The sequence below is a fragment of the Scomber scombrus genome, chromosome 6 (assembly GCF_963691925.1).
Source record: "Scomber scombrus chromosome 6, fScoSco1.1, whole genome shotgun sequence".
Lineage (NCBI taxonomy): Eukaryota > Metazoa > Chordata > Actinopteri > Scombriformes > Scombridae > Scomber > Scomber scombrus.
The window spans coordinates 8,789,556-8,805,675 of record NC_084975.1 but is presented as its reverse complement, the minus strand read 5'-3'; the positions used below and the strand labels follow the sequence as shown (position 1 = coordinate 8,805,675).

Sequence of the window (16,120 nt, the reverse complement as noted above, 5' to 3'; positions counted from 1 at the left end):
GCTTACTGAACGTAAGCCTGCAAAGGAAGCTGCTGCCAGTTATTTTTACACATTGTATTTGTTTGCTTCAGGTCTGTCAGAAAGTAAGACAATCTAGCGAGGAAACAACTGGTGCACTTCCAATGTCCTCTCATTAATTTCAACAGGAGAAGTACAGTATACCGACAGCCAATTATAAGAGGATGAGAAGTTCACATTTCCACAATAAAAAAGAAACCAACACTCCTTTATGGAAAGATGATGTAAAACACTCATTAGTTCCAGGAACAGCTGTGGAAAAAGAAAAAAAAAAGATTTAATAAAACAGGATTTGAATGATATTGTTCAGGTTTCTATTGTGCCTACACTCCCTACATATATCTGAAGTATTGCAATCTTTTACGGCAACTTCAGACGCAGTGCACATTTCTGATTTGGGAAACTTGTGGCAGCCTCTGTTGCTTTGTAGCTTTACTCTGGCATGAAGTGGTACACTCAGATGCTTGCACATCTATGCCAGTCTGTCGAGAAAATATTTTAACTCTACCAGCCGTGCATTCCATCAACAGCTGAGCTTGTGAGAGACATGCAGTAACAGGACGCCGCAACACAGCCCAAAACATGGATCAGGCGATGAAGGCTTGAAGAGCCGTATCACGTTGCAACCTGACGGGGTTTGGGGATTCATAACAATATAGCTCCAGACCGCTGTGAATTTTAGCCTTAGACTAGATTTGAAGTGTGGTTTCTCAAGATCTAGCTGAATTAAGACACATACCTTTGTGGGTTAAATAATCAGCATTGACACAAAATCCTCAAAAATTAAGGCCAAAGTTGCAACCAGGTTTTCTGAGGAAGTCATATATACATGCACACTGATTTTGAGCATTTTCAAACCTATAGCTCACTTGTTCTGGTCCGAATAAGTTGGTTTAGTTTGTAAACTTGGTGCGTTTTCCCCTTGGGTCGGTTTTACTTCAAACAGACACAAATCAAAACTAACCAAAATGCATCACTACAAGCTGTTCTCTCCACTTGCTGGTCAGATATGTGTCTGGGATGGGAGGAGTAACCTCTGGCCAAATGAGACACGCTTCATTGTGCTAGCCTAGCTCAGACCTCGATTCATTTTCTGGCTTGTTTTTGGCAACTGTTGATTTTGCTCATCCGCATCCCATTATGCAAATCACACCTGCCTATGGCTGCTCAAACTTGCAGAGTACGCCTTGTAGTTGGGTTGGATTGAGATTGGATTGATTGGCACTAAAGGGGAAAACAAAGCAGTCCAACTCAGCCGGACTAAAAAGACCTGTGCGGTCTGAAAACGCCCTGAGATGAAGAAACGAGGCTGCCAAGTGAGCTTACGTGATAAGACTGCAAGAAATTACAGATTTAACTTCAATGAGCACAAGAACTAGTAACAACTGTCTGCATTTCGAGAACTAGATGACAGAGACCCAAAAAAAAGAATGGAACAAATTAAAGTGTATAAATTGACATTGTTTTTAATATGTCTGGAAATTAGCCATGATGTTAAGGTGGTATATAAGAAATACACTTTTTCAACTAGTTTCCACTGGAGGAATTGACTACACATACTATGACCCTCACATCCATTTACACATGCCACATCCCCAAAGTAGAGGAGCACTACAATGGCAATTTTTTCCTACCATTTTCTATCACAGCGTTTTACTTGTTAAACTTTCATTCTAGCTTCTCCTCTTTTTATTCCTGTAATATTCAAGTCTTGACAAGTTCAATTTCAGCCATCATGGCAGAAGTGTTATGTAAAGGGAGCTGGAAAGACAGCCGCAGAAAGGTCCTTCGTCAGTCTACAACCCATAATGGAATATCTGGGAGTTAAGGTTTAGGCTTAGTAATGAAGAGTTCACAGTTTGATAATGCTTCAGCACAACAACAAATTCTACTACTGCAGTAGATGGTATCTATCTGAGATTCATCTTCTCATGCACAACTTTCTTTTTCATCTACTTGATATTTCTGGTCAATTTTTAACCCTGTCCCACTTTTCTTCCCTAAAATAGTTCCTACTGTTTCTCCTTTCTTCCTGCCAAGCTCTCTGAATCTAATTTCATTTTGGCCATTTGGCATCTGAAGACTTTTGGCTCTGTGGACCTTCTGGCAAGGGGTAGCACAAAACATTTAAAAAGAAAAGGGACAGACAACTAGTCCATGGACAGGAAGTTATTACCTTATCACACTGGAGGAATAAAACCATAATCTTAACTCTTATGAGACACAACATAGTCGTTTACACAACATTTTTACAGATTAGTTGTCATCCCTCTTCAAACAATAGCATTGTTTGGGTCCAATGATCATTCAAGGTTGAGTGGGGATATGTGATTAAGAGCTGCGGCCTATTTCAATGTTTGTATCATGAACTGGCACAAAATAAAACATTTCATATTCATTTAAATACTTTAATTTGCCTCTAGCTATTTACTTAAACATGGCAATTATCTGGGGCCTGTTGGCGTGACCTGCAGCCATAACCCTTAGTATTCACAATTTCTGGAAAGGGAAGGAGCCAATAACATATGAACTTTTGGATTGAAGGGTTTCCAACTAATATATATATATATATATATATATATATTTTTTTTTTTTTTTTTTAGATGAAGGTCACAGAAATCTGCCATTAGTGGTGCTTAAACAACAGGTCTCTATTTCCCACTAAATTTGAATCTGAAGAAATGATTACTAGTTATAATGTGCATGATAAGAAATAAAGATTTATTTTTACGCTTTAGTATTGAGGTTATGCAAGACATCTTTAGCAGCTTTGAGGGACAAGTGTAACCTCCACATCTTAAACTCAAAGCTTTAAACCCATATGAACCTGATTCTATAAGCTTATCTATCCTCAAGGTAAAGGCACAAAACCAAAAAATGTACAATTCTCCTCCAAAAATCCCCTGGGTATCAGTCTTAATCACACCTCATTCTTTCTCAGTGATACAGTTTCAGTGTTAACATCTTGATGACATTACCAGTTCAAGCAACCATCTGGTTTTGGCCTATATTAGAAACACGCTCATTTTTCAAAAGTGTCCATCTTTATTTTAAAAATGACCTGCGCTGTCATGATTTCTTGAACTTAATGATAACATGGAAATATGATTAATGGACAGAGTTCATGATGTGATGCTCTATTATCAGTTCATTGGGCTAATAAGGTACTTTGTTATTTTTAGTTTGCTTCAGACTGACATTCTCAACTAAAGCACTACAATACATTGAATTAATATGTGAATGTGACTTCAAGACTGGTAATGCATGCATACATTGAGATTTAAAGTCAAATCCAATACTGCTACCTCACTACTGTTGCACTGTAACTAATATTGTGATGAAATGCAATTATATTGGTCCAGAATTTATTGTTACATTACATGTACATAAACTCTTGTCAAATTGAATTTTTAAAAAAAACTGACTGGTTACTGCAATTCCACAGTATCATGGTAAGGCTTAGTTAACTTGTTTAAAATGTAAAAGAAAAAAAACCCTAAAAAGCAAAACAAATCAAAATGAACATTGTTAATGAATGTTGAAGACCGTGTAAAGTGAATTCAGACATTTTCTTCTAAACACATTGAATAGGTCATAAATGTATTTCTAAAAAAGGTGTAAAAAGCATTTCAACCATTTAGATTTGAATTGTGGAGCTAGGCTTCACAAACTGTGTTTCAAGATTTCTGTGTCTGGATTTAATGGGCGGGTCTTAAAATCACTGCTGCGTTACATAAACCGGCGGTGTTAACCAATAGCACGGTTACACACCGGAGCATAAATCCGCCCCTGCTGCTGTATGTATAAATACATTCAGCGCACATTACTACTACTACAGTCTACAGTTAGCCAGTTAGCTGAGTTGGCCGCCGGGCTAGCCGCCGAGTTAGCAGCTGAGTTAGCAGCAGAAAGCTCTCAGACCTAGCGTCCATGTTTCTGGTAGAGGTGGTGACTTTGATTGACAGGTGAAACTTAGTAGGGGGCATGGTTTCAGCGGACTGGACGGGCACTCCCACAGTGTTTGGGAGCTGAGAAAAAGGTGGATTTTTACACAACTTTGAAGCCTAATTTCATATATTTGGCGATTTTTTTAATCATTCAAATTTGGCAGGGTGGTTAACAACACACTTTTTTGTGGTATGTCAAACTCAGAACACATATTTATTCTTACTTTACACGGACTTTAAATAGTTCATAAACTTATGTGGAATCAGTCCAATTAAAAACCTTAAAATCTCAGGTTTGACTTTGATGTAGTGGACTGTAAATCCAATCCATATCCCTGTAATCTTCTATGGAGATGGGCTATTACCTGATTCAACAAAATGGAAAGAAAGAAGGTGACCATACTGACATCTCCTTGGGGTTTGACTGACCCTTTGAGGTGATTTATCACCACAAATTGCCTGTTCCCGCAAACTCTTTCATTCCCAGGCCCTTGGTTTACTGCAGTACATGCATACAGATTGCACATTTATTTGACGTGAAATGGGCCAAATTAGAGCGCAAATGATCAATAACAGAGCAGGAGTGCGGGGTTGTGGGCCAAGGTGTGGACTCGCATAGATCGAGGATACCAAATGTACTGTACAATACAGATGAAAGATTACCTATTAGCAAAGAGGCTCAATTTTCACAGTCTTTAATAATGTATGTTGTATAGATGCTTCTCTTCCTTGCTAACTCACTGATTGGTTTGAGCCATTTGCCATGAAAAAAATAGGTATGGGGAGAGGAAGGTCAGCATTAAGAATATATAACTCCCAGTGCAGTTTAATCATTCAGACACCAAATATGAATTATGTAAGGAATTAACTCCAAACATTTCTGAGGTAGATTAATCTCAGCTATCTCATTTAGACATCATCAGCCAGACATTTCCAGATTTAAAGTCAGCGACTCTAATCCAATCCACTTTGTCAAATTCAGCGATATCTGCTCCTCATGGTTCACTAGCTGTCCATTAGTGTCATTAGTGCATTCTGATGAAATCTCTGATAGGAAAGCCAGATATTAGTTTGAAATAAGCATAATCAATAACAAACAATAAAAGAGGATGATTTTTTTTCCATAAAAAAGGTGTACATAAGCTTAAAAGTGCCATTTATGTGTTATATCGATGTTATGGAGGAACATGAACGATAGAACGCCCTGACAGATGTCGGAAATCTGTTACAGAGGAAGGCGTTCACCCCACCCTTGATTCAGTAGAGCTGGCATGTAAACAGTGCAGAAAAAAAAACATGCAGCAGAGGGCAGAGGGTGAGATGAACTGGGTCTGGCTGGGTGGAGAGGAGTCACACCAAGGCAGAATTACATACGGAGTTAGTCACTCATCCTCCACAACATCCTCCCTGATGAAAATGGTCAGTAGTTACACTGGTCTGACCCAGTATTTCCACTTGCTAAAAGCTTAATAAGACAGAGGGATTATATAGTAACTGTATTGTCTGTGGAAGCAGGAGGCTGTTTCTACATGTACACCACCCTCTTTCTTAAAAAACATGTGACCTCTGTTCTTGGAAGTAATATAGTTTAGGTCTACATGATATCAGCCTCTAGAAATCTCCTTCCAGTAAAACGAGATTCTACAATTTCTGTAGTCTTATTCAGGTGGATAATATGGATGTCACCAAACCTGGTGTACCCAAACATGTGTTTAGATACTTCTTTCAAATTGAAATGTGATTCTAGCTAAATCCCTTTAAAACTGACAGGATCCCTAAATCCCTTGCAATGTTGTATCTCCTCCTCATCTGGCCTTGCACATCACCACCAATATTGAATGACATCAATCATGTATTTGTTTGTGTGTGTGTGTGTGTGTGTGTGTGTGTGTGTGTGTGTGTGTGTGTCTGAGTGAATGCAGGTCATGTGGACCCTGCTAATCTGTCTGCTGCTGAAAAGCAGCAGGAATAAACACTTTGAGTTTGAAAGTACAGGTTAGAGTTGTTTCTAAGTTTCTGTACATTCTTACTAACATTAAGAAAGTCGTCTTAGGTTGAATTAAACCGATCAAGCCCTGAAAGAGGCATATAGCAACACTTCTGAACAGTAAGTAATGCAATACATGGAAATATTGTACAGCATTTTAAAAAATGAGTTCTATGAAAACACAGAGGCTACATATTTGTTTTAAGGTTGTACAAACACATCACAATCATAACGCCAAGAAAATTGTCTATGTTTTAGAATTGAGGTGACTGTGTGCAGCTGTGACCACACTGCTGAAATAAAGCAAATACTATTTGATTGGACAGCCAGAGGCATTGCTCAATTGAAAAGCAGTGTCACGTTTTTTGAAGACATTTTCCATTTTAACTTGAATATTAACTCCAAAGCATGACATTTAATTTTCCATTCCAACTTCAAAGCACAAACCACACGGGGGGCAGAGGCTGAACAGCTGAAACTTTAGCCTGTTTGAAGAACCAAGCAAGACAAGGTTGACTAAACAGTGAAACAATAGGTGGCAAGACTAAAGGGCTTGGCGCAGATCAAGTTGAAAGTCTTTGGGCAGACTAGTAGCCAATAAATCTGAAACACAGATTACATGACACCATGTGAAGTAACTAGATCTATATTCAAAAGTAAAGGACCTCTACATTAGCCTTGAGTGCTTATTTGAAATTGGCAGACAGTGTAAGAGAATAAAGCCACGTCCATGATAGATTAGTAATCACTACGAATTTTAATCAAGCTAATCTGCAGTTTACTTTATGACTGCAATTTATCAAACACTGGAAAAATAATCTATAAATCTAATCTGACAGTATGATCTAGTGGTTGGAGCGATCAGCCTTGCACCTGGGAGTCAACGTTCAGACAGAAATCCTTCACCTTCCTGAAGAGTGCTTGAACAAAAGTACGAACCAGCTCCAGGACAGCTGTTCTGCTGACCTTATAGTCTGATTATGTTCACTGTCAACATTGCTGTGATTAATAATCACTAAGGTGATTAATAATCATTTATTCCAGTTCATTTTCAAATGATTAGCATTGGCCAGGACTGGAAAAAGAAACACAGGGTAACCAAGGTAACATGATTTTCAGAGAGAAACCAAATTGCTTCCTTGTGCACTAAGACAAATGACCAACCCTTCCTGTTAAATATCGAGCACTACAATTACAGGATTTATTGAACTGTGACTAATACGCCTGTCTTCAGTCACACCAGTGTAAATAAACTGTCATACGTATAATAAAATGCCATTGACCTTTTTTGAAGATTCTGAGCATCTTACACGCCTAATCGACTCCAGCTTTTAATCCCACATGATGGAAAATGATGAAGGCTGATGAAACTGATTAAGTGACAACATTGCGGTTGCAGGGAAATGCATTCAGAATGACTATGTGGCATTTTAGAGGAGCAGTATGAATATGCTTATGTGTAGTGTGTGAGTCATACATAAAGAAATTAAAAAATATATGTCTAATTGTAAAATGTCAATATTAAATAACACAGGGAATCCACAGAACATCTAAGGCTGATTTAAAGTAAACGTTTCTGATAATAACAATAAAAGTGGGGCACAGCTTTATTTAGAAATCACATAGCATGGGCGAGTGAAGCTGGAAAGAAAACGATATCACTGATACTTCCTCTAAATAGCCTGGATAAAGCTAAACTTAAGCTCTCTAGATGATATATATCCACATTCTTTACCGATGAGAAGGAGGGGCGGCTGCATGCGTGGGAAAGCATGTCCATAGCTCAGCAGCCTTGACTAAGGACTGGGGAAGAGCCATGGCAGGACATGTGGAGTGATGACCTCTTCTCATGCAACGGCACATTCCTCTCATAACTAAGTTGAAACAGGCCTGGGACAACTATAGCAAAAGCAGCGTGGAGGGGACGGGGGTCGCCGTTTGAGGAATTTAGGGGAGACTGCCACCCACCCTTCACAAACAATTTTGAATAGGCTGCCTAAATCCACACAGACTGCCACCGAACCTAGAAGGTTCAGGAAGTCACTCAACGTCATTTTACCGCTTGACCTTTGTTCCACTAGCAGGTGACGGTAAAAGAAAGCAAAATAATGTCGATGTGCACTCACAAAATTGGAATTTACTTTCAAACCAAACCATCTGTTTATTATAAGAGGTTGGTGTATTTTGGTATTATATGGCTTTTTAATTTTTTCTATATCTTTAAGGTGTTTATGTATGTAAAATTCACACCAAATTATGACTATTTTAGGTCCTCAGCTTGTTTAACATGCGCTGAACTGAATTAAATCTATACACTGAACTTGTAGTTGATTTCTGCCCAACATCAGTGAAATATTTTTCATTTGAAAAATGTGGCAATAGCAAAATGTGTAGCTCCAACGAACCTGTGCAAGTGAAGTAAAGTCGGTTATCCCTCTGAGGTTCACTCTGATTTATGGTTTTAAAAAAAAGAAAAGTGGAGCAGAGAGGTGACCCATAGATCATTTGATATTGATGTTTGAGACTTCTGTGACTCTCGCTCACGTAGGTGCTCTGATGGGAACTCCAACAGCTGCTGGTTTCCACAGTCAACCTAGTGGGGGCCTTAAGGGAAAGTCAGGCATTTAGAGAGAGAGCCAAAGCAGGAGTGTGATGGGAATACATGTACCAGACTCACACTCATTTATTGATCTCCGTTGACCTTGCCTCCACTTACATGATGGGCTTGAAGGACAGACCACTATCCAAGCTCTATCTTTCTCCACTTCCACACTACATTTACCCGGAAGTTAGATATTTTCTACAGCTTAATTGATTTTAACCTTATCAATGGGGTCCTAATGGGAAAACTTCACAATGTTTACTGTTGAGGCTGGATTGCAAGGGCACTTACAGTGAGCATTGTTGAAATGGTAACTCTAGAGGCAAAAAGCAAAGGGTACATCCTAATCCATTTATCAAGGGCAATCACAGTGGGGGGGGTAAAGCAATCAATAAGTAGAATAACTTAAAGAGCTTCTATGAGTCGTCAGTGTGTAATCTTAATGGATCTATACATATATATACACAGTACAAGTCAATACAGCCCGACTTTCAGAGTGCTAACATACTCCACAGAGACCTAAATGATAAACTTGGCTGCTGTAGTAAAGCAAACAGCATCTAAACAGAACACACATCTGGTAAAAACCTTGAGGATTTATTGTTTTCTTTGTCTATATGAAGCCAATTCTGATAAGCTACCGCTTAAATCTGCTGATACTGATAGTTTTGTTGACTTTGTGTAACTGCAGGTAAATGGATGAATCATCTTACATCGTACATGTATTCCTCGATGTTCAGTTCAGTACTGGACTTTCTTCAGTTCAGTATTCATCGTGACTCAAAAAATGACTGTCAAAGTAGTTTAACAATACACTTTATCTAACACGTAGAATAGTAATTCAAAACGTTTCGGCAGTGTACCACTTAGCTGTAGCGTGCTCATAGATGTATGCTTTAAGTGATACCGATACCAATTGAGTAATTCATTTGATACCCATCATGTGAATAGAAGCATTACATTGCATAAAATGCCACCACTCCTCCACATCTAAATACGTTTTTTACACTAATGGATTTTGAAAGTCTTCAAAATAGTAATCATTAAATTCAAAATGCTCAAAATCAGCATGTGTGTCACAGCTGCTGTGGCAGTGGGCCAATCACATGTCGCATTAAATGGAAGAAAACTTGCGTTGACTGGCTGTGAGCAAAAGGTCATATTTTCTGGATCTAGGTGCAAAAAGGATCGATTGCAGGTATCATTTGACGGGAGATGTTTCGATACTGCTTGGTATCGATTTATTTCAGTTGATACCTAAAAGGTATTGAGTACCGATACCCAGCCCTATTATTATACTTTTTGGTTTTTTAAATAAAAGAACAAAATGTTATTTTGTACTTTTCTTTTTTCTGTTGTACAAAATCATACTGAACCATGACCCCAAAACCAAAGTACATACCAAACTGTGAATTTTTAGTACTGTTACACCCATAATAACAACAACAGTAACAAAGCACAATCATAGAAAGGTCCAAACCCTTTCTATGAACCCCTAAAAATTGGTCTTACTGAGCAACACCATTTCAGGGATCCAGTCTTTAGCATTAACCCTGACAGCTCTATCAACTCCAGTTGGAATGAATCTAATCTACAGAAGCTCTGTTAGCATCCAGAGAAAAACTGAAACTGAACAAGTCCCGAAAACCAGGCTTGTTGTGTGTTCTGCTCTGACATGACCAGCTCTGATGAACAAAGCAGATCAACAGCTGTCACTTGCTCGAGACACAAACTAAATATGTTGAAATACATCATCTGCTTAAACATGCCCAAAATGTGAAAATTGTTCAGAAAGAGGGCAGAGGTTTGAGCTAAGTGTTTACACTGCATTTACTCTAACAATCATAATCAAGGGATTAGCTCAAAATGAAGGGAGTTGATGGGCCTTGACTTGAGTGTTTAATTTGATGTGTTTTTAGCTTTTTGTTTGTTTTATTGCATCTGTTTTAGTACCCAGAAAGTTGTTGGATGTGGAGGAGAGAGAGAGAAGAGTACCAGCAGGAAGGAATGAAAATCAATTAAATGGCGTTTTAGCTCTGCTGATTTGAAAGTCTGCAATTGTTAATACTGTATACTGCAGGCAGAAAAAAATAAAGACACTCCATTTTTGTAAAATAATGAGGTCAATATGATCAAAGCAAATAATTTCATTCGTTTCTCACATCAACTAACCTCACTGGTCCAATCATCTGTTGTCTATTTTAAACTGCTTCGAGCTGTATCCTCATGTGTAGCAACCAAGTAATTAGCACTTCCCTTCAGTAGCCAAATCTGACGACAACTGTCAATATTACATTTGTTCACATGTTGACTAAAGAGTTGAAGATGCCTGAGGATATCTTCCAAGCACTAACAACCGTAAAGAGAAGCAGGCAGAGAATTTTATATTAATAAACTAAATAATTTTATGTCAAGGTTTCGAATGAACCTTTTCTTGGGGGATTCTTTCTTTCAATACAATCTGTAGTATGTCAGTAAATGTTCGTCAACTACAGCACAACTTCATCCACTGCTGCTATCATATATTCAGGGATAATTATTACCCCAGACGCCCTCCCCACACTCACTAATTAGGTTCCCCGGAGGAAATCAAGAGGAGATGTGGATGCCACATTCTTGCATCCTCTTGAGCACATTCAAGTTAATGACCACGCTATCAGTGAATCAGCATTCAGAAGATAATTATGTCAAAAACAAACCCCTCAAACCAACCCCCCCGACATCCCCAAAGATCCCCCTGATCCTTCATGAGACTGGATAGTGCGGGGCCTATCTGTGGGAGCTTGTGAACACAGAGGGATGTGTGCTGGTTGGACTCAGCCAAAGAACTGGCAAGTCCAATTATGCTCGAGCCATTTCAAAGTGCATCTAAAGACAAATGTGGGATATTGCCACGGTGCTAATTAGGGCTCGGGATCATGAGAGATCTCGCAGTGCACATGACATTGCCACAAAAGATGGGTTTACACAGCCCTGAAAACAGTGAAGTACTACATATTTTTAGTTCCAAAAACATATTTAAATGGGGTCATGGTAAATAAAGCTACAACCCTATCATTAACGTGTTCATGTCATGTCATAAAAAAGTAAATATTTCAAATAACTATATACATATATATAATGAGAGAGCCTATACATAGAGAGAAAGAGAGATGAGATACTATATATATGACAGCAGATGCTCAACATTTGCAGCACCAGCAGACAGACATCTGCCACTGAAACTGTTTTCCTGTAGCAACAAGAACAACAGTATGTTTTGCAAGACACAACAGACAAAACACATCATGTCAGGAGGAGGAATGAAGGCGAAGGAATGGAAAATATGTATTATGAATGTGAAACAAAGCCATCAAAGTAGAGGTGGTAATAACTACCAAAAACAGAACAAAAACAAAGCATGTCCGAAAATAGCTGCTGAGCTTTGTAGGTGATGCAAAGCTACAATTTTGAAATACCTTGGTCCTGAAGTCAGACTGGATGAAATCATTTCCCAGAAAGATTAGATGAGTGTACGCCGAAAATAATCACCCTTCGCATACCTGATTTTAGCTCAAATTAAACTACAAGGGAATCATTTTCACAACATGTTAATTAGTAAGCTAAATAAAATATGTCATCGCTTCTCATTGTGGTGCTGGGAAATGTGTGGGGACAAACAAAAAAAAACTTTAACCTTTCCCTCCCCTTAGTTACTTTGTGACGCATTTTAGGCCTCACAATATGCGGTTGTTGAGCAGTTTGACAAAAGTCTGACTGCTTTGTAGTTGCTTTTCGGTGCCAGAGCATAAAAATACTGGTTAAAGAAAGGAAGATTTATAGAGGGGCACTGACAGGCAAAGGACTAGCAAACATCAGTGTAGGCAACATGGCCAAAAACTGAAACAAACAATATGGCCTTCTAGTCTCCCTTTACAAGGATGACTAATCGCTTGTATGACAGACTAAGTCTACTCCAAATATTATGTGGAGGCAAAGCTATCAAAACTAATAACATATCAAAAGCAGCCTGGCTGTAAAAGAGCCAGGCTGAAGGTGTCAATTTTTTTTGCCAAAAATGTGCTACAGTATTTAAAATAATTACAGTATTTTAAATGTTAGTCCTCCCAAAAATACAATAAACTAAATAAATACATGTGATGGACTGCCTATGCTCCTAATAAGTGCAGCCAAGTGGCAGGACATTTCTGGTAAATTGTACTTTCCAAAATGTTCTTGGCCGTCTTGTGGTGATGTTAAAGGTAATTACACACTTTAATATTTAGATTACTTTCATTATGTTTTGCGGTGGTGCTCCAGTTCATTTGTATAGCCCAATAACACACAACAGGCCCACAACAGTGACAGTTTTGTACTAAGACTGAAGAAAAATCCATAAAAAAATCCCTCAGCGCATTAAACGGTCTAACAGCTTTGTCATGTTTTAATGCAGCTAAGGGAGAAAGTTCTTGCAAATCCAACATTAATATAAACCACTGTCACTTACAAAAGGACTTTATAACGGTATTAATCAAAATTGCAATTTTAATACGATTGATCGTGCAGCATTACTGCAGATAATAAGAGGTAACAGAAAGTTTGGCTCGACATACCTGCCAGGCTATGCGACTCCCTGTCGTCTTGGGGTATTATTGGCCTGAGACTAACAAAAGTAGCTGATTCAGGCAAAGACCCGGGGCATCCTGAGGCTGCAGCCAATTTGCCTGCAAACAAAGGAAGAGAGAGACAAGAGGTTAGATGTCAGCTTAACGTCACCATTGAGTGCACCTGGTCACACGATAAAGGCTCATTAAATTGACTTTGGACTTAACATTTAAATCAAGAGCAGCATGGAAAAATGTATGATTCACACATGCACTGGTCTCGTCTAGGTGTTACTCAATACAGCAAGTAACTAAAGCTAAAGAAAACAGTGCCTTAAGGTAATTCCTGCACCAGGGAATGGCCTCTGGGTTACAATCTCAATTTCTATACAAGGAAAGTCTCAAAAGTCTCAGTATGTAAAAGTGAGACTGTACATAAGTGAACAGCAGAGTGAGTTGTGAGGTTCGTAAAACAACTTGCAGGTACCACGCTGTGTGGATCGCTTACACAAGAACAAGAGAGACTGGAGTGAGGAATGGCAGGTTTAACAGTGGTGGGGTTGAGGTATTGAGGTCCCATATTTCATAAGAGAGCTAACCTGTAAAATCTGTCTGTTTCAAGCTGGGGTCAGTCAAGCATGTAAGACTCAATATAATACAAAACCAGCCTGCTTCGTCATTATTAGCAAGGGAGCATAATCTGTAAGGGCAAGAAAGTGAAGAAAAATAAAGTATTCCCAATCTTCTACCAGAAAGTGGCCTCACACTATCTTTAAATGATCTAATCATATGTTTAACTGTTTCAACAAAAAGCTAGAAAAGGATTATTTATGGGCAGTGCCGCTCTATGAGGCACCGAACTGAGAATGAGCCAGACAAAAAAACAAACAACACTGCACCCATTTGGTGTGGCATAATCTCCATAAACATTCACATCAGCAAGCCAAAAAGCCACTGTGCATTAATAACGCCGGCAGACTAGCAAACCCATCCCAAACCCCTTCTCCGTAACACTGTCACGTACCAATTCTCATTAAAAGCCATGAGTCAACAGAAATTAGGCATGAACCACTCCCCTGCCCTAAATTCATCCCTGCAGCCATGGCACTCTGGTTTTTGCGCTCTTTATACTGTAGTGTGCTCAGGCAAGAAACCAAACTATATAAGGAATTGTTAGTGTTGAGCACAGCTAGTGGCTCTTTACTATTAGAGCCAAGGGTTTAGAGGTGGGGAGTCTGTTTACACTGAAAGCTGTTTTATTTTTTTTTGTTCTAAGAGGGTCCACTTGCTAAACATGACTCAGGCTTTAATATATAATCCAACATCAATATTGACTGCCAGTGGGCAGGATGGGGGCTGGGGGGGTGAACAGGGTGTTTGTGTGAACACATGCAGGTGTATGCGTTGTGCACATGGCCATATTTGGGCGAGTGCTAGTATTTGCATTTCATATTCGACTGCAAACTTGAAGTCTGAAAATACCCTACATACCATAAGTAAAAAGAAAAAAAAATCTCAAACAAACGAGTACAGTCATGACACTTCTCCCCTGGGCTGCCTTTTGCTGCCGGTTTTAGCTGTGACCACTTCCTTCCTCTGGCTCTAATTGACTGTGCACTATTTCTTCGTAGGACAGAAAACTAAACAACACCATGTGTCCCTTTATGGCAGTTAAGCAGTGGTAATCAGGACAGAACCAGAGCTGTGCACACCAGACTACTGCTATTGTGATACACACTGTTTTATTGCATCCCTGGCAGCATTACAGCATTTTGCATCTACTCGCTAAGCGTGTATCGTAATGCCTCCCCGGGCGTTCACGATAACACAAGATGTTGTTATGATGTTATGATGAGCAATATTCACGCCTAAAGTTTGGAAAATGATCACCCTGAGATCACTGAGATTCTGGGCCGATTTGCCAGGATAGCTGAGGGTGAAAGATTTTTTAAAAGTTAAGGACCTGAGCCTTGGACATAACGTACACGCACCGGGCCCTTTGATCTTCGACTCAAGCTAAGACTAAGCGATCCCTATGGAAAAGGAAACATGCCCCGCTCAACAGAGCTTGAATCAAAGACTTTACCAACACCCAAACCACAAACGACATTATTGTAGTTAGTTGGAAACATGTGGAGCGAGAGAAAGTTTCAAAGACATTGACTTGCTACCTTATCACAGTCCCATTCAGGCTGGTTTGAGGCAAAGAAATATGATTTTATAAAAGCAGTATAAACTTACAGTAAAGAAAAGTCAAAGGTGCAATTGGGCATTGCTGAACTAAAAGCCATTCAGCTTTCATCTGAAATTCCTGCATCTAAAACTGGCTCATTTTCATTTTATTGACTTGATTGTTCTGTCCAAATAATGCATTGTGGTGATCCGGTTTAGTTTCATTTTGTGGTAACTACAACTTGGCTAACTGCAGCTCCTGGAAGATATACACAAATATAGAATCTTCTCAGAAATCAAATGACACTGACAGATAGGAAAAGAAACAGTGCACTCCTGAACAATCAGTAAACATTATGGTGTCTGCATGAAACGCACAGATGTTTCCTCCTCTCAGCAATGTGCCTAGATTGGTTATGTGTGCAGACTAAGTGGGCTGAGAGGCCACCGGAGGGACAGCTGACTGTTTGCAATGGTCCATGGAGCGTGTGTTTAGGCCAGGACCTTGTTCCCAAGACGACAACAACCTAGAGTTCAGCACGACCTTTACAAGAGTTTGGAAAGTTGGACAATCCAGATAAAAAGAAAAATATTTAAGAAATAATGCAGCCGCTGAGGAAAAGTTGGCAAGGCATTTTCTGATCTGGCGTCCCAGCTTAAATTCAGTGTCTAAATCTAAAATGCATTACGTATAGTATTGTGATGAATAGATAAGTAAAAATAAGTATTCCCTCCTTCTAAAAACAAACAAACAAAAGATAATAAAACATCCACTAACAAAAGACTACAATACAAGTCAACCTAGTCCAAC

The 16,120-nt window shown here is 39.1% G+C and overlaps 1 long non-coding RNA gene across 1 annotated transcript in view; it reads right to left on the bottom strand.

Annotated features, from left to right (window-relative positions):
• The window catches only part of LOC133982291 (uncharacterized), a 73,543-nt gene that overhangs the window by 40,223 nt on the left and 17,200 nt on the right, over window positions 1–16,120 (bottom strand). The window contains exon 2 of the long non-coding RNA XR_009925319.1: window positions 13,147–13,257. This is a non-coding gene — a long non-coding RNA (uncharacterized LOC133982291). The remainder of the gene's footprint in view (window positions 1–13,146; window positions 13,258–16,120) is intronic.